Raw genomic sequence first — 19,996 nt, forward strand, 5'->3', positions numbered from 1 at the left:
AGCTTTGCATAGTCGATTAATTTCAAATTTTTATGCAAATGAAAACATTCTTCCAGAGAATATTTTTAAAAAAATGACTGAGAAGAAATCTGGGATATGTTTGATGCCAACTCTGCAAGAATGTTCTATCTTCAACCAAAAAATGTTAGACTTAGAAAATGAAGAGATTGTGAAACTGGAAGCAATAGATAAAATAGAGCATATGGGTGCAACAATTGTTTTGTCAGAAAATTTGAAAACTAAATTGCATTCATTGGAGAAAAGTATTTCAAAAACAGCTGGTTTTGAAAAGACTCTGAATGTGTGTTTAAATTGTCGTATCATTTTGAGAAGGAATTTAAATGTTGAAAGCGGTCTGGTAAATGGAGCAATGGGTTATGTTGTTGATTTTGTGAATTACAGAAATAGAGATGGAATTGAATTTTTAAAAATAAAATTTGATGGCATTGAACAAGTACAACAAATAAGTCGTTGTTCTGCTAGATTTTTACTTGTAAAAGACTTATATGTTCGCCGAAAACAGTTTCCTGTTTGTTTGGCGTATGCGGTGACAATTCATAAATCTCAAGGTTTAAGTGTAGATAGTGCATTGGTGAACATTGGAAGATCTGTGTTTAAAGAGGGTATGGCATATGTGGCATTATCTCGAGTCAGAACTTTATCAGGATTGTACTTGATTGCGTGTGATGAGACAAAGATTTCTGCCGATCTAGATTGTGTTAAAGAATACAATAGGTTAAGAAGAGAGTATGCTCCACATTTGCCTCAATATCCTCTGTTTGAAAAACGTGTGGTAGGCCGAAAAAGAAGAAATGAGGATAATTGTAGTGAGGTAGTTGCAAAAAGACAAAAAGTAGAGAAAACTGTAATTGAAAACAGGAAGAAAAAGAATTGTGGAGAAAATGTTGTTGGATTTCAGTTTGAAAATAGTTCTGGTGTCAACTGCTATGCTAATGTAGTGGTTAATGTTGTTTTTTTTCTTAAAAGTTTACAAGAACAGATTGTTGAAAATCGGGATCAAAGATTGTGTGGTTTATTGAATTCTGTGTTTCAGAAATGTAGCAGTGTTACAGCACAAATAGAAAGTGTAACAGAAATTCGAAATATTTTAGATTTGTGTTCTGGTCAAGATAAATTTTCACAGAACATTCAGCAGGATTGTCAGGAATTTTTAATGTATATGTTTGGTGTTTTGGAAGATGAAGGTGTAGATGTAGATAATCTTTTCAGTCTTTCTTATCAATGGCAGCATGACTGCCACAATTGTAGTTTATCAAGTACTACTAGAATAGACACTGAAAGATTTATATATTTGACTTTACCAGACTGTAAATCAGTGTCTTTTAAAAATCTAGTTAAAGCAGCAGATCATAATATGGTGTGTACCCAATGTAACTGTACAATGCTGTCCACATTATTTATACAAAGGTATGGGCAGTATATTATTTTAGTTTTCCAACGATGTAGACCTGATGGAACTAAATTGACAACTTCTATCAAAAATTTTGTGGCTTCTCAGTTATCAATTTCTGGAAGGACCTTTACAACTGAAGCTATTATTTATCATGATGGATCTTCGACCACCTCAGGACATTATACATGCTACTTAAAATCTGAAAATGGATGGAGTTACTGCAATGATTCTCATTTAACTTATAAACAACGTTTGCCTTATGACTCTACAAATTCTTATCTAGTGTTTTTAAAACCAAAGTTTTAGTAAAGGGAATTGGCCTTTGAAGACGGGAATAGTTAATAAAAGTTAGTTAGTTAGTTAGTTAATCTAATATTTTAAATTATTTATCTCATGTAGATACTTTAAGTGGATCTCAAAGTAAAAAATACTGATATATCTGACACAAATTGGCCGTGAGGAAAATGTAAGATATGATGTTGTTAGATCTTTTTTCATAGGAAGTTGATGAAATCGAAGTTATAGAGCACAGCAGACTTTTTTTCACCAAAAGGACCTTCACTATCTGCAATCTCATGTAGATACTTTAAGTGGATCTCAAAGTAAAAAATACTGATATATCTGACACAAATTGGCCGTGAGGAAAGTGTAACATATGATGTTGTTAGATCTTTTTTCATAGGAAGTCGATGAAATGGAAGTTATAGAGCACAGCAGACTTTTTTCCACCAAAAGGACCTTCACTATCTGCAATTTGGTCTCACGGAAAAGTAAGTGAATCAAAGATTAGTGTACTTATATGAGATGTATGTTTGAATGGGTTTTTTTAAACACAATCTTTTAGATTGTGTTTTTTTTTCCCGCTGTTATATGATGAAGACTTTGATCTCACTAATTTAAGTGAAATTCAATATATTCTGAGAACAGCAAAAATAAATAATGTAACATATTGTAGAAGTTATTGTGTAGTTTGCATTGTGTAATTTATATTGTGTTCACATTGTCTTATACTCATTTTCTTTTTCACCCTTATTTACCTCTCTTTACTAATTTACACTCTTTTTTTCATCGCTGTTTCTTTAGTGCACTTCATTCACAACTTCTTAATCTAATAGGAACTGTCTGCATTTCCTCTGTTCCTTCCACCACTTTTTATCTTTTTCATATTCTCACAGTACCACTGCTTTAGTTTCCTAACCCTCTCTTTCTTTTTCTCCATTTTTTTTCTTTCGCATCCATTGTACTGTAGTTCACTTAGTTCTTCCTTTTGTCTTTCTGTGTACTTACTCTCTCACTCCTGTTTTATCCATCGTTCTATACTAACTTCATTCCTTTCATCCCTTCACTCTGTTACTTTACTTCACTCACTCTCAATCATCTTCTATTCCTCTTTTTTATATATAGTTTCTCAATCAGACTTCTCTCCTTTTCACTCATTTTTCTTTTATTGTCTTATCTTTACTGATTTTGATTTGATATCTTACATTCTTTTAGTATCTTATTTATCTTTAGGAATTTGTTTTCTTTCTATTTCTTTTTCCTTTTTTTTTCTCTTTCTACATTACTTTCTTTCTGTTTTTGTATCCTTCACTATTGCATCATTTCTTAGTAAACTTTTGTAGATTTTTAAACCTCATGAACTGTTGCTTCTATTTTATTATATATTTTTAAAAAATTATAACGTGTTTTTTCTTTTATCTTTCATAGATACAAGTTTGCATTGATTATATGGTAAGTGTGTTTACAAAATCTTTTTTGTTATCATCTTTGGTTTTATTTTCACTATTTTTCTCTCACCCTACCTCACCCCTGTTTCCTTACTTTGCTTTTCTCACTTATTCTTTTCTTCCATGTTTACTTCCTACCACATTCAACTTCTTTCAGTACCTCTGTCTATGCACACTCCTTCACTTACCTTTTTTTCTTGTTCACTTAGTTCCTTTGTGACACTCCTTCTTTTACTCTCTTTCTTCTTTCGCTGTATTATTCCCCATGTCTTACCCTTATTCACTTACATGTACCCTGTTTCACCCCTCTTTGCTTATATTCACTGCTATTTACTATCCCTCCATCACTACTATTCCTTTTCTTTCATTCCGTCACTACCTGTTATTCACATGCTTAACTGTCCTTCCTTTTACTTTCATCATCCATTTACATTCTCCCGGAACCTCTGCTTTTGTCTTCTTCCTATTTCTTCTTTTCTTTTGCTCCCTTATTCATTTTTTTTTCTCAGTTATTTCCTCTTACACTTTTTATCTGTCTTACTATCTATTATACAGTCCCTCTGTGTTCCTCCCTTTAGCTCTCTTTCTCTTAACACCACTCTCTCTGTCCCCATTTCTTATGGTCACTCCTTCATTATTTTTTTTTCTTTTTTTTTGTTGATGCGCTGACGGTGCGCGCACCCGGGCGTTTATCGGTATGCGCACCGGGAGCGCTCCAGAGTCAAATATAAAAAAAAAAGGAAAAAACTATTTTAAAATAAAAATAGTATCTTAATATACATTATAGGGTTCATTTTTAGAAAAACATACCTTTCTCAGCTAAAGACATTTGCGAAAAAATAAGCTTAGAAATTCAATAAAACGTACATAGGTATGAAGCCCTACAAAAAGTTAAAAATTAGTATTAAAAAAACCTATGAAATTCACTGAAAAAAACATAGGTTTCACACCAGTTATAGTTAGGAATTAGCATTTAAAAAACCTATGAAATTCACTGAAAAAACCATAGGTTTCACACCAGTTATAGTTAGGAATTAGCATTTAAAAAACCTATGAAATTCACTGAAAAAACCATAGGTTTCACACCAGTTATAGTTAGGAATTAGCATTTAAAAAACCTATTAAATTCACTGAAAAAACCATAGGTTTCACACCAGTTATAGTTAGCTGGAAATTTTACTGATATAAAACCATTGAAATTCCCACGTTATAGTTAGTCGGACTCACTATAACTTGCGCGTGCAATGCACTGCTGATGACATCACATATTACATCACTCATGACATGGTGAGTGACATCACTCATGACATCACTGATGACACCATCCAGTGAATATGTGTCTTTCTGAAAAATAAATATTAGTGAGTTATGTTTAAATATTTAAATACATATATTAGTGTTTCACTTTGTGTATAAGTGGCTACATGTGTTGATAAGTAGCTACATGCGTATGTATATGGGTTATTTGATATTTTTATTAGTATCAGTTTGAGTGTCTATATGGTTTGGTGAGGGTATTACTTAGCACATAGATGCATGAGTGACTGACTCTTTGTTTGTATGTTTTTTGAAGACAGCATATGTACAGGACTGTATGGGTGGATGAGTGTCTATATGTGTTTGTTAGTGAGTGAATGACTGTCTCACTAGTGTCTTTATCAGTAACTACATATGTTTTAATCTAGTATATATGAATATTGATGTATATAAGTGAGTATATGTGAGAGTAAGAGATTGTAAGAGTTCCTGTTTAAATAAGTATGTGTTTCTATAAGTGATTGTTTAAGAGAATAAATATGTGTAATTTTCAATAGAAGTAAGGTGGAAGTGTGTGTATAACTCTATATTCAAATAAATGGTTGTTCAATAGTTTATTTGCACGTGTGAATATGTGTGTGAGTAACTTTTGGATGAATGTCGGTGTGTAACAGGATGTATAGGTGTATCTCTTCATATGATGAGTGAGTATATGTATGAGTGACTATATAGAACTGTTGGTGAATGAGTGGATGTGTATATAGATAGTGGAAGTACAGAATTGCTTGTTGTAACTGATATAGGTATGTCCATTTTTTAAAAATTTCAGTTTCTATTTTTGAATATGTGTCTCAAGGGTTACTTTACACTGAGAGGAGGTCTGTCACTGTGTCACAAGGATGGTGTCATCAGTGATGTCATGAGTGATGTCACTCACCATGTCATGAGTGATGTAATATGTGATGTCATCAGCAGTGCATTGCACGCGCAAGTTATAGTGAGTCCGACTAACTATAACGTGGGAATTTCAATGGTTTTATATCAGTAAAATTTCCAGCTAACTATAACTGGTGTGAAACCTATGGTTTTTTCAGTGAATATATATATATATATATATATATATATATATATATATATATATATATATATATATATATATATATATATATATATATATATATATATATATATATATATATTCAATGAAAAAACCATAGGTTATAGACCATATATAGTTAGGAATTAGCATTTTCAAAACCATATTTTACTCGCATAAAACCATTGAAATTCCATATATAGTTAGTTGCCCTAACTATATATCGTGCACCCGCAATCCACTGCTGATGATGTCACATATTACACATCACTGATCAGTGATGTCATTTGAGATGTCATCAGTGATGTCATCAGTGATGTCACTGACCATGTCATGAATGATGTAATATGTGACATCATCAGCAGTGGATTGCGGGTGCGCGATATATAGTTAGGGCAACTAACTATATATGGAATTTCAATGGTTTTATGCGAGTAAAATATGGTTTTGAAAATGCTAATTCCTAACTATATATGGTCTATAACCTATGGTTTTTTCATTGAATTTCAATGGTTTTTTAAAAGCTAATATCTGTAGCTGTAAAATGTCTTTTTCTTTATATCCCAAATTATATTTTATATGTTTATGATTATTTTTTTTAAAAATATTTTTCGGGTTCGCTCCTTTTTCGCGTACCGGGAAGCTTTCCGTTAGCTCAATTTGATGCCGCGACCCGGTCCGCTAACCGGTAAACGTTCCGTTCACGCAACTACCGCATCAGAAATCAACATCGTGACGCGTCGCGTAAACGCGACATATCACGTTGTCGCGTAATACGTCTTATGACGCGCCGCGTTAGCGCTCCCAGAAGTGCTCCGGAACGCGAACCGGAAGCGATTCGATGCGCGGCGCGCTCCGCGTAACGTGAGCGGAACAGGTCATGTGACTTATTCATTAAAGTTTTCATTGGTTCATTTCACTTTTGGTTTCCTAATGATGTAACACTAGGTCATGTGACCTAAAAATAACACTTTTCATTGGTTTAGAACTATTTCTTTTCCCAAATGATGAAAGCCCCCACCTTTTTTCTCACTCTGACTTTCAACTTTGAGAAAGGAAGACCTGAAAATGTTCTCTGATGGCTTCAATAGTAGCTTCAGCTTCTGCACCCCCACCACCCCCATCTCCTAATAGGAAGAGAGGACCCCCTGCTCAATTTATTGGAAACATAGAGGAGGAAGAGGAAGAAGAAGACGGAGAGGAAGAAGAGGGACCACAATTTGTCCAAGAGTTACCCCGGGTATCTCATCGGAAAGAAAGCTTTATCTGGCAATTTTTTAGCATTCCTTCTGGAGAAAAAAAAGTCAATGCACAGTATGCTACGTGCCTTATCTGCAAAGAGAAGTTATCCAGGGGAACAAATAAAAAATACAGTTTTGGAAATCACACGATGCACCGACATATGCAGAGGTGGCATCCAATTAACTACAGTCGTGCAGAGATGCGCGAACTACAACAAAACCCCCCAACTTCGGTGGCTAGAACATCTTCTGATCTCTCTTTGACAGTGGCAGAGGCGAACGAAACAGTGCCAAACATACAAAAAAAATTTGTGCATCTGAAGCTGACATGCTTGTATTGTGGAACACTAATTTCATGCGCTAACATGAGTGTGAAATTGATTAATCTGGCTTTCGAGAAACACCAATGTTCCAAACGCAAGAAGTTTTAATTTTTTTTTATGCTCCTGTTGAGCCATTTTCAATGCCTCTTTCTGTTCTTTCCCTTTAAAAAAACAACAAAAAAAACAAAAAAGTGTTCAAAAAATACAAAAAAATGAAATAATGTTCAAAAAAGTAAAAAAAAATATAAAAGAAAAAAATTTAAAAAAAGTTCTTTTCAGAACTACCTCCCCTTTTTACAAAAATTGCTAGAAAGTGTAACACTCTGGCAAGCTGTTTTTTTTTAGTTCGCTTTCCGGTTAGCTCGCCGGTACGCGAACCGGGAGCTAACCCCACATTTTTAAAAAAAAATAAATAAAGGAGTAAGTACAAGAGAAGAAAACAGAGAGTGATGTAAAAAGAAAGACAGCTATAGGATTTAAACCAGAAATGGTGTTTAATAGATTTATTTACCTAAGAAGAGAAGTAAAAGGATATAATTGTAGAAAACAAAATACATAAGGAAGTGAAAGAATCAAGCATTGAAAATGCAATAGGTTTCACAATAGAAGAGTTTGTTCGTTCGGTTTTGCAAATGGATGAGTGGCGTTGTGTGGATGAGAGGCATTGCGTGGATAATTGGCATTGTGTGGATTATTGGTATTGCGTGGATGAGTGGTATTGCGTGGATTAGTGGCATTGCGTGGATGAATTGCGTGTGTGAATGGCATAGTGTGTGTGAGTGACGTTGTATGTGTGAGTGGCGTTGTGTGTGTGAGTGGCGTTGCGTGTGTGAATGGTGTTGCGTGTGTAAATGGCGTTGCGTGTGTGAGTGACGTTACTGTGATGGGGGGGAGAGGAGAAATGCACACGGCAGACAGGAGAGGGGACGAAGCAAGGACAGTAGAATGAGAAGGTAAAGCAGCCGGGGCGTTTATAGTGAAGCTAAACTTCACTTCAAAGGTGTGGGAGGAGTACGCCTGAGGAAACAGACGGCGATTTGGTAATGTGCACACGCATTTTAGGTCAATGCACTTGTGTATTGAACCAAAACCCACGGGCACAGCTCCAAATTTGCACATTTAAATAATCTTTGTTTAAAGCTCTATAGTCTGAAGCCCTAAAGTAGGTGAATGTGATTGAAATGTAACAAAAAGAGTAGAAAACATTTACCTTATAATTCTTGTTAATTTTTTCAATTCTTTTTTCATACTTTCAATCTGTGAAAGAGAGAACAAACATTTCCAAAAATATTAAAACATGTATTTAAAAATTAGAAAAGACAAGGGAAAAGGTTCAAGAAGAAACAGTTTTTCAACAACACGGTAAATAACGCGGGTAAGTCAATAACACATCCCCGCATACAACCCCAACACACAACTGTCGTGCTGAAATATGTGTCCTGTCTACATCAGACACACTGGTGGAGACAGGAACATATACCCCAGTCCAAGTACACATGTCCTGCACATCACAAATTGACACCTCTGCATCGGGGTCACCCATCCCCATAGAAATGATTGCAACTATTCCAGTCATTCCAATCATGTCACCGCAACGGTTAAGCCACGGGAAAACATGCCCACAATGTAGTAGGAGCCCAGGACATTGTCCCAGACAAGCAAAACCGACATCACAATATTCACACCACATTTATCATAAAGGAAGCACCACTCAGCATAACATATCTGCAGCAAGAAGTCATGTGCAGGGACACTGTCTATTGTGACATCTCATTGTATAGTAACATGAGTGTGGTGTGAGGCAAGAGTCCCTCCAAAATGACAATAGTTATCGTTACACACAAATAAGGGTCAGTCCAAATACAATGTGGAACAGAGGAGGGCAGACCAAGCAGGGTATATGTGTATTTCACAGTAGTCCAACAAGGTGTTGGAGTGAGTCAGTGAGCCCAGGTAGATGACAAAAACATCAGTTATTTGAAATTATTTACAGTGGAAGGGAAATGTTATTTATATAATTATTTGTATTTTTCAAGATATAAAAGATATTTCGGGATCGATTCCGATCCTGGGAAAAAACCGTCCGTACGACTCGTATCCGGAGCCCTCTCCGTACGAATCGTAAACATGCTGTATTATCCAACGAGTACGATCCAGACCGGGGTATGAGGATGCGATTCGTACGGTCCACATCAGGTAAGGGCGATTCGTACAGAAAAGCACACAATCACATACACACCGTACGGTCCGTACACCCCATAATCGTGGGGTACGGTGCGTACCCCTGCGATCATGGGGTGTACGCACCATACCCCTGAGATCGCAGGGTGTACCACCGTACACCCAGCGAACATGGGGTTCGGTCCGTACACCCCATGATCGCAGGGGTACAGGGCGTACACCCCATGATCGCAGGGGTACACACCATACCCCTGCGATCATGGGGTGTACGCCACGTACCCAGGGGGCCGTTCTGTAATTGTTTCGGGGCGAACTCCGCTTTTACGGCTGTTTTCAGCTCCCGTACAAAAAGGGTTGTACGGTGCGTACCCGACACGTATCGTACCAGCCGCGAACTGTACAGATGTTGCGTACAGCGGGTTCCGAGGGAGATGCGTATGGGGTTTTGATTTGTACGGTCTCTGTACGATTCGTATGGAGTCCAACTCCTGGTACGAATGGTACTTCGTCGTACGTACGGGGGACGTTGCAGGGTACAATTCGTATGGGAACAACGCTCCAAACGGCTATTCGGAGCGTTTTTTCCCGAATCGGAATCGGCCCCTTCATATGTAATTTTTTTATTAAAAGGTTAAAATTATTTGACATTATGCTTATATGTTGTCTGTTAGAAAATAAATTTTTCAGTGAACTGCTTAGTATATATATATATATATATACATATATATATTCACTGAAAAAACCATAGGTTTCACACCAGTTATAGTTATGAAATAGCATTTAAAAAACCTATTAAATTCACTGAACAAACCATAGGTTTCACACCAGTTATAGTTAGCAGGAAGTTTTACTCGTATAAAACCATTGAAATTCCCACGTTATAGTTAGTTGGACTCACTATAACTTGCGCGTGCAATGCACTGCTGATGACGTCACATATTACATCACTCATGACATGGTCAGTGACATCACTCATGACATCACTGATGACACCATCCTTGTGACAGAGTGACAGACCTCCTTTCACTGTAATGTAACCCATGAAACACATATTGAAAAATATAAATTACAATTTTTTAAAAAATGGAGATACCCATACCAGTTACACCAACCAATTCAATACTTCCACCATCTATATACACATCCACTCATTTACCAACAGTTCTATATAGTCACTCATACATATACTCACTCATCATATTAAATATATGACGTATTATGTCGGAAGAACTTACAGATACGTCAGTATTTCAGACGTATCTGTAAGCGAAAAAGTGATGCATGGCTGGAGTGTGTCACAAAAATGATGCAACTCCAGGCGTACGATTTGGACGCAACAGCGTCATAAAAGTGACGCATTGATATCTCATAGATTTCACTGCGTCTCCTCTACGACCCTTTCTTGCGTCAATACGTCCCTTTTGCATACATTACACCTGACGTAGGTATAATGTGGCGCAGGGGCTTACAAAGTGACACATCTACCTAGATGCGTCACTCTGTAAATATGACTGAATAAGGTGCATTTTTTACAGTACAGTACACAAAAAGTGGCGCACCGGTGGCGTTAAAGTGAAGCATGGTCTCATAAATGAGGCCTTCAGTCTTCTAGTCATGCGTCATATTAAATATATGGCATATTATGTCGGAAGTACTTACAGATTTGTCAGTATTTCAGACGTAACTGTAAGCGCAAAAGTGATGCATTGCTGGAGTGTGTCACAAAAATGATGCAACTCCAGCAATGCATCTTTTCTTACCCTTCCACACCCCCGTTCCTTTTCAACATTTTCTTTGAATATCCACATTCCCCATGTTCACTCTCCTTCTCCTTACTTTCCTTCCCAACACTCACCTTCTTTCAGTCCCCCTACTTCACTTCCTTTCTTCTCTCATACCTTTCTGTTCTTTCTTACTCATTTTCCTTTCCATTATCAATGCACTCCACTTCACTTACTCTTTTTCATTTTTTTAAGAATATAGCTCTTTGATGAGAATTGGAGGTAGTTCTGAAAAGAACTTTTCTTTTTCTTCTTTTTTCTTTTTGTAGAACAGAAACAAAAACAGGGAATGGAAACTGCTCAACAGGAGCAAAAAAACAAATAAAATTAGGGCTGGGAACGGCAGCGATGGTTCTCCAATGCTCGAACCATGAGCAGGACACTTTGTTCCCCAAAGGTAAGTAGTTGATCGCAGTATCTGCATTTCAGGACACCTTTGTTGAATGCAGGCTGAATGTTTGGAACCAGCTCACAGAAGTAGTTGCTCCTCCGGTGGATGTAGAGGCCCCATCACTGGGAACCTCTTGTGCCAGAGCCCTGACACTTTCCCGGGCAAAATTCTGGGGGTGCCTCCTCTCCACATGGCGAAGCATTGTGGAGTTCCCAAATGAATATTTCTTAGTGGGGTCACCCCGTGACAGGACTGTATGGCAGATCCTGCACTCCACTTTTGGAGCGTTCACTTTTTTCTGGTCATCTGGTATGGAAAAAAAATTCCAGATGAAATGCTCTTTCACCTTTGGCTGAGGAGGCTCTTCATCAATGAATTCAGGCTCATCTTCACTGCTGGATGGTCTAGCAGCCATGATTAACCAAGCAAGATCGAAGAGAAAAAAGGCAGGTCTTTCAGTCACAAAAGTGAAAGAAGAAGCGAAGGAAACAGGTGGGGATTTCATTCTTTGTAAAAAAAACTGTTAGCAACCAATGAAAAGTGTTATTTTAAGGTCACATGACTTGACGCGCTGACGCTGCGCGCACAGGAGCGCTTCCGGGGGTGCATACGCGGCATGAACGTAAGCGCTTCCGGGGGCGCATACGCGGCACGAAGGTAGGCGCTTCCGGGGGCGCTTACGCGGCACGCTGAACTGACGTGTTGATAGTTTCACGGAAATGCAAAATTATTTTCATTTCCTTATTCAAAAAAACTGCTTTTATATGTATGGTACTGAATGTTTTGCGTTAATATTTACTTTTCATTCATATTTTTTTACACGAACGCAAGTAGCGCTCTGGGTGCGCTCTCCGGAGAGCTTACCGGTGCGCGGACCAAGAGCGCCGCAAGAAAACCTAGTAAAAATTTTTTTTTTAAATATTATTATAAAAAAATATTACTAATTAATACTCACACAAAACAGCGAATTAAAAAAAATCGTAGGTTACAAACTCGATATAGAAAGGAATTAGCATTTAAAAAACTTATGAAATTCACTGAAAAAACCATAGGTTTCACACCAGTTATAGTTAGCTGGAAATTTTACTGACATAAAACCATTGAAATTCCCACGTTATAGTTAGTTGGACTCACTAAAACTTGCGCGCCTGCAATGCATTGCTGATCATGTCACATATTACATCACTCATGACATGGTCAGTGACATCACTCATGACATCACTGATGACACCATCCTTGTGACAGAGTGACAGACCTCCTTTCAGTGTAATGTAACCCTTGAAACACATATTCAAAAATAGAAACTAACATTTTCAAAAACATAGAGATTTCCCTACCAGTTACAACAACCAATTCATTAATTCCGCCATCTATATACACATCCACTCATTCATCAACAGTTCTATATAGTCACTCATACATATACTCACTCATCATATGTAGTGATACACCTATACATCCTGTTACACACCGACAGTCATCCAAAAGTTACTCACACATGCAAATAAACTATTGAACATCCATTTATTTGCATATACAACTACACATCCACGACCACCTTACTTCTAAGGAAACTTACACATACTTACTCTCTTAAACAATCACTTATAGAAACACATACTTATTTAAACAGGAACTCTTACAATCTCTCACTCTCACATTTACTCACTTATATACATCAATACTCCATATACTAGATTAAAACATATGTAGTTACTGATAAAGACACTAGTGAGACAGTCATTCACTCACTAACATACACATATACACACTCATCCACCCATGCAGTCCTGCACATAAGCTGTCTTCAAAACACATACAAACAGTGAGTCAGTCATTGATGCATCTATGTGCTAAGTAATACCCCCACCAAACCATACAGACACTCTTACTGATACTAAAAAAACATCTAATAACCCATATACACACATGTAGCTACTCACTAACCCATGCAGCCACTTATACACAAAGTGAAACACTGATACAAACATTTAAATATTTAAACATTACTCACTAATATATGTATTCACTAAGATACACTTAATAAGCCAGTTAATCAATCATTTGTTTTTAAAAACATCCATTTAAACATTTATTTAAACATTTATTCTTCCATCGACCTTTACATATACATATATAAAACATATTTATTTTTCAGAAAGACACACATTCACTGGATGGTGTCATCAGTGATGTCATGAATGATGTCACTGACCATGTCATGAGTGATGTAATATGTGACATCATCAGCAGTGCATTGCAGGCGCGCAAGTTATAGTGAGTCCAACTAACTATAACGTGGGAATTTCAATGGTTTTATGTCAGTAAAATTTCCAGCTAACTATAACTGGTGTGAAACCTATGGTTTTTTCAGTGAATTTAATAGGTTTTTTAAATGCTAATTCCTAACTATAACTGGTGTGAAACCTATGGTTTTTTCAGTGAATATATATATATATATATATATATATATATATTCACTGAAAAAACCATAGGTTTCACACCAGTTATAGTTAGCTGGAAATTTTACTGATATAAAACCATTGAAATTCCCACGTTATAGTTAGTCGGACTCACTATAACTTGCGCGTGCAATGCACTGCTGATGACATCACATATTACATCACTCATGACATGGTCAGTGACATCACTCATGACACCATCCTTGTGACATAGTGACAGACCTCCTTTCACTATAATGTAACCCTTGAGACACATATTCAAAAATAGAAACTGAAATTTTTAAAAAAATGGAGATACCTATATCAGTTACAACAAGCAATTCAGTAATTCCACTATCTATATACACATCCACTCATTCACCAACAGTTCTATATAGTCACTCATACATATACTCACTCATCATATGAAGTGATACACCTATACATCCTGTTACACACCGACATTCATCCAAAAGTTACTCACACACATATTCACACGTGCAAATAAACTATTGGACATCCATTTATTTGAATATAGAGTTATACACACACTTCCACCTTACTTCTATTTAAAATTACACATATTTATTCTCTTAAACAATCACTTATAGAAACACATACTTATTTAAACAGGAACTCTTACAATCTCTTACTCTCACATATACTCACTTATATACATCAATATTCATATATACTAGATTAAAACATATGTAGTTACTGATAAAGACACTAGTGAGACAGTCATTCACTCACTAACAAACACATATAGACACTCATCCACCCATACAGTCCTGTACATATGTTGTCTTCAAAACACATACAAACAAAGAGTCAGTCACTCATGCATCTATGTGCTAAGTAATACCCCCACCAAACCATATAGACACTCATACTGATACTAATAAAAATATCTAATAACCCATATACATACACATGAGTGGATGTGTATTAGATGGTGGTATTACTGAATTGGTTGTTGTAACTGGTATGGGTATATCCACTTTTTTGAAAATATTAGTTTCTATTTTTGAATATGTGTTTCATGGGTTACATTACACTGAAAGGAGGTCTGTCACTGTGTCACAAGGATGGTGTCATCAGTGATGTCATGAGTGATGTCACTGACCATGTCATGAGTGATGTAATATGTGATGTCATCAGCAGTGCATTGCACGCGCAAGTTATAGTGAGTCCGACTAACTATAACGTGGGAATTTCAATGGTTTTATATCAGTAAAATTTCCAGCTAACTATAACTGGTGTGAAACCTATGGTTTTTTCAGTGAATTTAATAGGTTTTTTAAATGCTAATTCCTAACTATAACTGGTGTGAAACCTATGGTTTTTTTCAGTGAATTTCATAGGTTTTTTAAATGCTAATTCCTTACTATAAGTTTCACTTTATAAATAAGACAGTTAGCACTCTAGTTGTTCTTTTTAACACTCTGGTACATTCTGTCATTGGGCTACAGTTGTGCTACATCTAGTTGAATTTTGGGCTACATTTACAATTTTTGATCTCTGGTGGCCATCTTTGGGCTTCATTCGGCTACTTTGGGCTACATTTGGGCTACATTTTGGCTCTAACATATATTAAGCCCAATGTAGCACAATACATATTTTTATAAAGTTAATTTTTTTACAAACCACTTCAGAATAGGGCTACCTGTCTCTACAATTATCCCATTTTTTTTTTTTAATTTTTGGGGGGAGCGCTCCCAGAGCGCGCCCCGGAGTGCGCCCCGAAAAGCGTATTTCTGAAAAGCGCCCCCGGGCGCGCTCCGGGGAGCGTCTCGTGAGCGCCAATATCGCAAACGAAAACATGATCGTGACGTATCGCGTAGCCGCGACCGCGTGATACGCACGGCGTAAGCGCACCCGGAAGTACTCGAACGAATACGATCGCAAAACGTAAACTTCCGACGCGCTTACGCTGCGCGCCCCCGTGCGCGTAGCGTAAGCGCGTCGGGTCATGTGAGCAGAAAATAACACTTTTCATTGGTTCATAACAGTTTTAGTTTCATAATGATGAAGCCCCTGGTCTTGTGACCTGAAAATAACACTTCTCATTGGTTCAGGACAGTTTTTTTTTCTAAATGATGAAAGACCCCACCTTTTTTCCTTATTCTGACTTTGTCCTTTGACTGAGGAAGACCTGTTTGTTGCTCTCTCTACTTTTTTGCTCCAATGGCTTCAGTAGTAGCATCAGCTGGTGCATCTGCCCCCCCACCACCACCACCACCACCAAGAGGACCAGCTCCAAATTATATTGGTGGTCAAGAACAGGAGGAGGAGGAAGAGGAAGAGGAGGAGGGGAGAAGAAGATGGCTGCCAGAAGAAAATACACCTTACAAACCCAAACCACACATTGTTTGGCAGTTTTTTTCAATCCCAGAGGGGCAAAAAAAGGTGAATGCTCCCAAGGTGACTTGCCTCATCTGCAATGATGAACTTTCACGGGGCAACCCAAACAAGAAATATTCTTTTGGTAACTATACCATGATTCGGCACATGACAAGAAAGCATCCAAACAACTACTCTCGCGCAGAGTTCCGGGAACTGGCCAGTAACCTCCCCCAGTCATCAAGGACCCCCTCCCAAAGAAACCAACCCTCTTCCTCGCAACCAGAAACATCTGAGGTGATGCCTTGCATTCAGCCGAGATTTGCTGATTTTAAAATTACTTGCACTGCTTGTGGCAAGCTTATCTCCTATGGGGAACAAAGTATTAAGCTCATCGTCCTTGCAGGTGATAATCACAAGTGCCCCAAAAAGAAATAATTTTTTGGGTTTTTTGTTTTTTTGCTCCAGTTGAGCCAGTTTCAATTCCCTTTTTTTGTTTCTCCCCCTAAAAAATACAAAAAAAATATAAAACTGTTTTGAAAAGCCAAAAAAAGTTTAAAAAGTTCCAAAAACACAAAAAAAATATAAAACAACAAAAAGAAGAAAAAAAAAAGTTCTTTTAAGAACTACCTCCAATTTCTAAATGAAAACTTCATTTTTTTAAAACTCTGTCATCTTTTTCCCTCATTTTACGCTCCCCGGTGCGCTACCTGGTGCGCGCACCGAGCGCTTCCCCCGCGCAAAACGAAAAAAAAAAAAATATTTTAAATGCCCCGCGGGGCCCTTTTATAGCCCCCACATCAAACCTAGGGGGTCAAAGGGGTCTATCCCTGACGCCTTATGGTCAGTTCCCACTTTGTTTTAGCCACGTCTTATGTCTCGATTTTACCGAGACACAAGATGGCGACCGCTCTGGACTGTTTGGAATGTTTACAGACACCCGAGAGCCAATCAGCTTTCCATGCGCACCTCGCGTGTCGCGCCTGGAGCGCACTCCGGTGCGCGCACCTGTGCGCTGCTATAGATATATATATTTTTTTGGACCTAAATTACTCAAAATCCACTGGAGCACATATCTTGAGACATAGCAAAGGCACATCGGGCTACCAGTCCCTACAATTTTGCCAAGTTTGGTGTAAATCCATTCAGCCGTTCGGGCTAAAAGTGAAATCGACCGCCCTATGGAAATTAACATGGGGAAAACGCGTTTTGGGACCCCCCTTTTATCTCGGCCCCCGCTTATTGTATCCCCCCCAAACTTTCAGGGAAGGACCGGAGCTCGACGAGGCCATTTTCCTGAAATTTTCAGGCAGATTCGTCAACCGGTGCCAAAGTTATTCCAAATAGAATTTTGAGATTTAACATTGAAAAAAATCCTAACTATAACTACCTACTGGCGACCGCCAGTAGGTAATATATATATATATATATATATATATATATATCCGTTCACAACACCTACTGATCGGCTCCGGACGCCGGTCCCACAACGCAGGTACAGACCACAGAAACGCTTCAGCATTCTTTCAAAGGTGGTTTATTGCTCCCTTGTCAGACATTATGGCATAGTGCCCTAATGAAACAGTCATATATACAAGGACCAATGACCGTCCCTCAACAGCACAACTAAGTCTATAACACAAGTCGGCTGAAAATAAGGTTAGAAAATTGACGAGACCATACAAGGAGAGCTAATGAAAGAACAGGGTCACGGCATACTCCATACAGAGATAAAACATTAATCCGCACAGATAATGGAGTAAGACAAGGTAAACATCAGGATAACCTTATAGTGACGTAACTAAAAACAGTAGAAGAATATCACTTTGATTATAAAAACAGGAGATTCACAGCACACTGATATAAAGCAAAATCATAGAAAACAGTGCAAATCCTCCCCATTCGGAATCCTGGTGTCTAAAAGTAAAATGTATTTACTTTCCAATTGTCTTAGGGTTTTCTCCCTATTGCCTCCCCTGATGTTCTTGGGTACAGCGTCAATGATGAAGTACTTAAGGTCATTCAAGTTCTTATTGTGGACCAATTCAAAGTGGCGTGCCACAGGATAATTCGCATCAGAATTGACTATGGCTCTGAGATGCTGCAGGATACGGTTAAAAGCCTGCAATTTAGTGCTTCCAATGTACTTGAGCCCACATGTACATTGGAGCACGTAAACCGCAAAATCAGTACGGCAGGTGAAATGGTTCGTGATCTTATTGGGTTTAGAGTCAAATGAAGAGTGGAATTCACTGGTATTAATACCAAACTTGCATGCTCTGCAAGAAATGCATTTGAAAAAAACACATTTGTCTGACAACCAGTTGGATTTAGAAATTACCTCAGGACTAGATCTAACCAGAGCATCCCTCATAGAGGGTGCTCTTTTAAAAACAATAGAGGGTTCATCTGGTATCAGAGGAGCTAGACTGATGTCGGTTTTAAGTAGCGGCCAGTGTTTTTTCAGTATCCCTCTCACCTTCCTCTCCTCACCATTAAAGGTGGTTATCAGACTGATGTTATTACTGGAATCTCCTTCCTCAATGTTACAGGGTGTCTGGGTGGTATTAACAGTAAGTGAGGCAAGATAGTCCTCTCAGTTGAACTCATTGGCCCTATTCTTAGCTTCTTGTAACAGAGAGGGCTGATAGCCACGGCTACAAAATCTCATGAAAGCATCATTTTGACACCTCTCCAAATCTGCCTCTGAACTGCAGATCCTACGCATCCTCAAAAATTCCCCGTAAGGGATGCTTCTGATAAGATGATTGGGATGCGAACTGCTAGCGTGCAGTATCGCATTGCCCACTGTCGCTTTTCTATGGAGTCGGGTCTGCAATGTCCCCTCAGAGATGTAGATTTCTACATCGAGGAATTGGATCTGTTGGGTGCTGATTTGTGAGGTGAATTGCAAGTTAAGTTGGTTCTCATTGATTTTTTTCACAAACTCTGTAGCCGATCCCACCGAACCATTCCATATCATGCAGATATCATCTATGAAGCGCCAAAAGTGCACAATACAATTAGGGAAACAAATGGCGAGTGTGCCCATGAGGACATGCTCCTCCCACCACCCTACATGTAAACATGCATAGGTAAGGGAGAAGCATGCCCCCATAGCCACTCCTCTCAACTGCTGATAAATCTCTTTGTTAAACAAAAAGTAGTTGTTATTCAAGCAAAGTTCTAACATTCTGAGCAGCATGGTGGTATGTTGACTATATGCAATGCTACGTTTCCCCAAATAAAATTTGACTGCATTCAGTCCATCTGCATGAGAAATACTGGTATAAAGGGAATTTGTGTCTAAAGCTATAAGAACAAATTCTTTTTCCCATTTTATACCATTGATTTTAGAGAGGAAATGTCCAGTATCCTTAATAAAGGAGGGTAAGGCTTCCACATATTCATGCAAAAATTGATCCACATATCTAGAAATAGATTCCAATAAGCTCCCCTAGGCCGAGATAATAGGTCGCCCCAGGACTGGATAAACTTGCTTATGGATCTTAGGGATCAAATAAAAGAAGGGTGTAACAGGGAAATAATTTTTCAAAAATGCATGTTCTTGTTTGCTGAGTAAACCTTCGCGCTTCCATTGATTGAGTTCCTTATGAACGTTGTCTTTGAGACACTTAATGTAATTGAAGCTGCCTTTTCTGTAACACGTAGTGTCATTAAGATGTTTTTCTGCCTCATCCAAATACAGATTACGGGGCCAAATAATGGTGTTGCCTCCCTTATCAGCCTTGTTGATTGTCAAATTAGAGTTGCTTCTTAATTTCCTAATCAGATTATTAT

The sequence above is a fragment of the Lissotriton vulgaris genome, chromosome 10 (genome assembly GCF_964263255.1).
Source record: "Lissotriton vulgaris chromosome 10, aLisVul1.2, whole genome shotgun sequence".
Lineage (NCBI taxonomy): Eukaryota > Metazoa > Chordata > Amphibia > Caudata > Salamandridae > Lissotriton > Lissotriton vulgaris.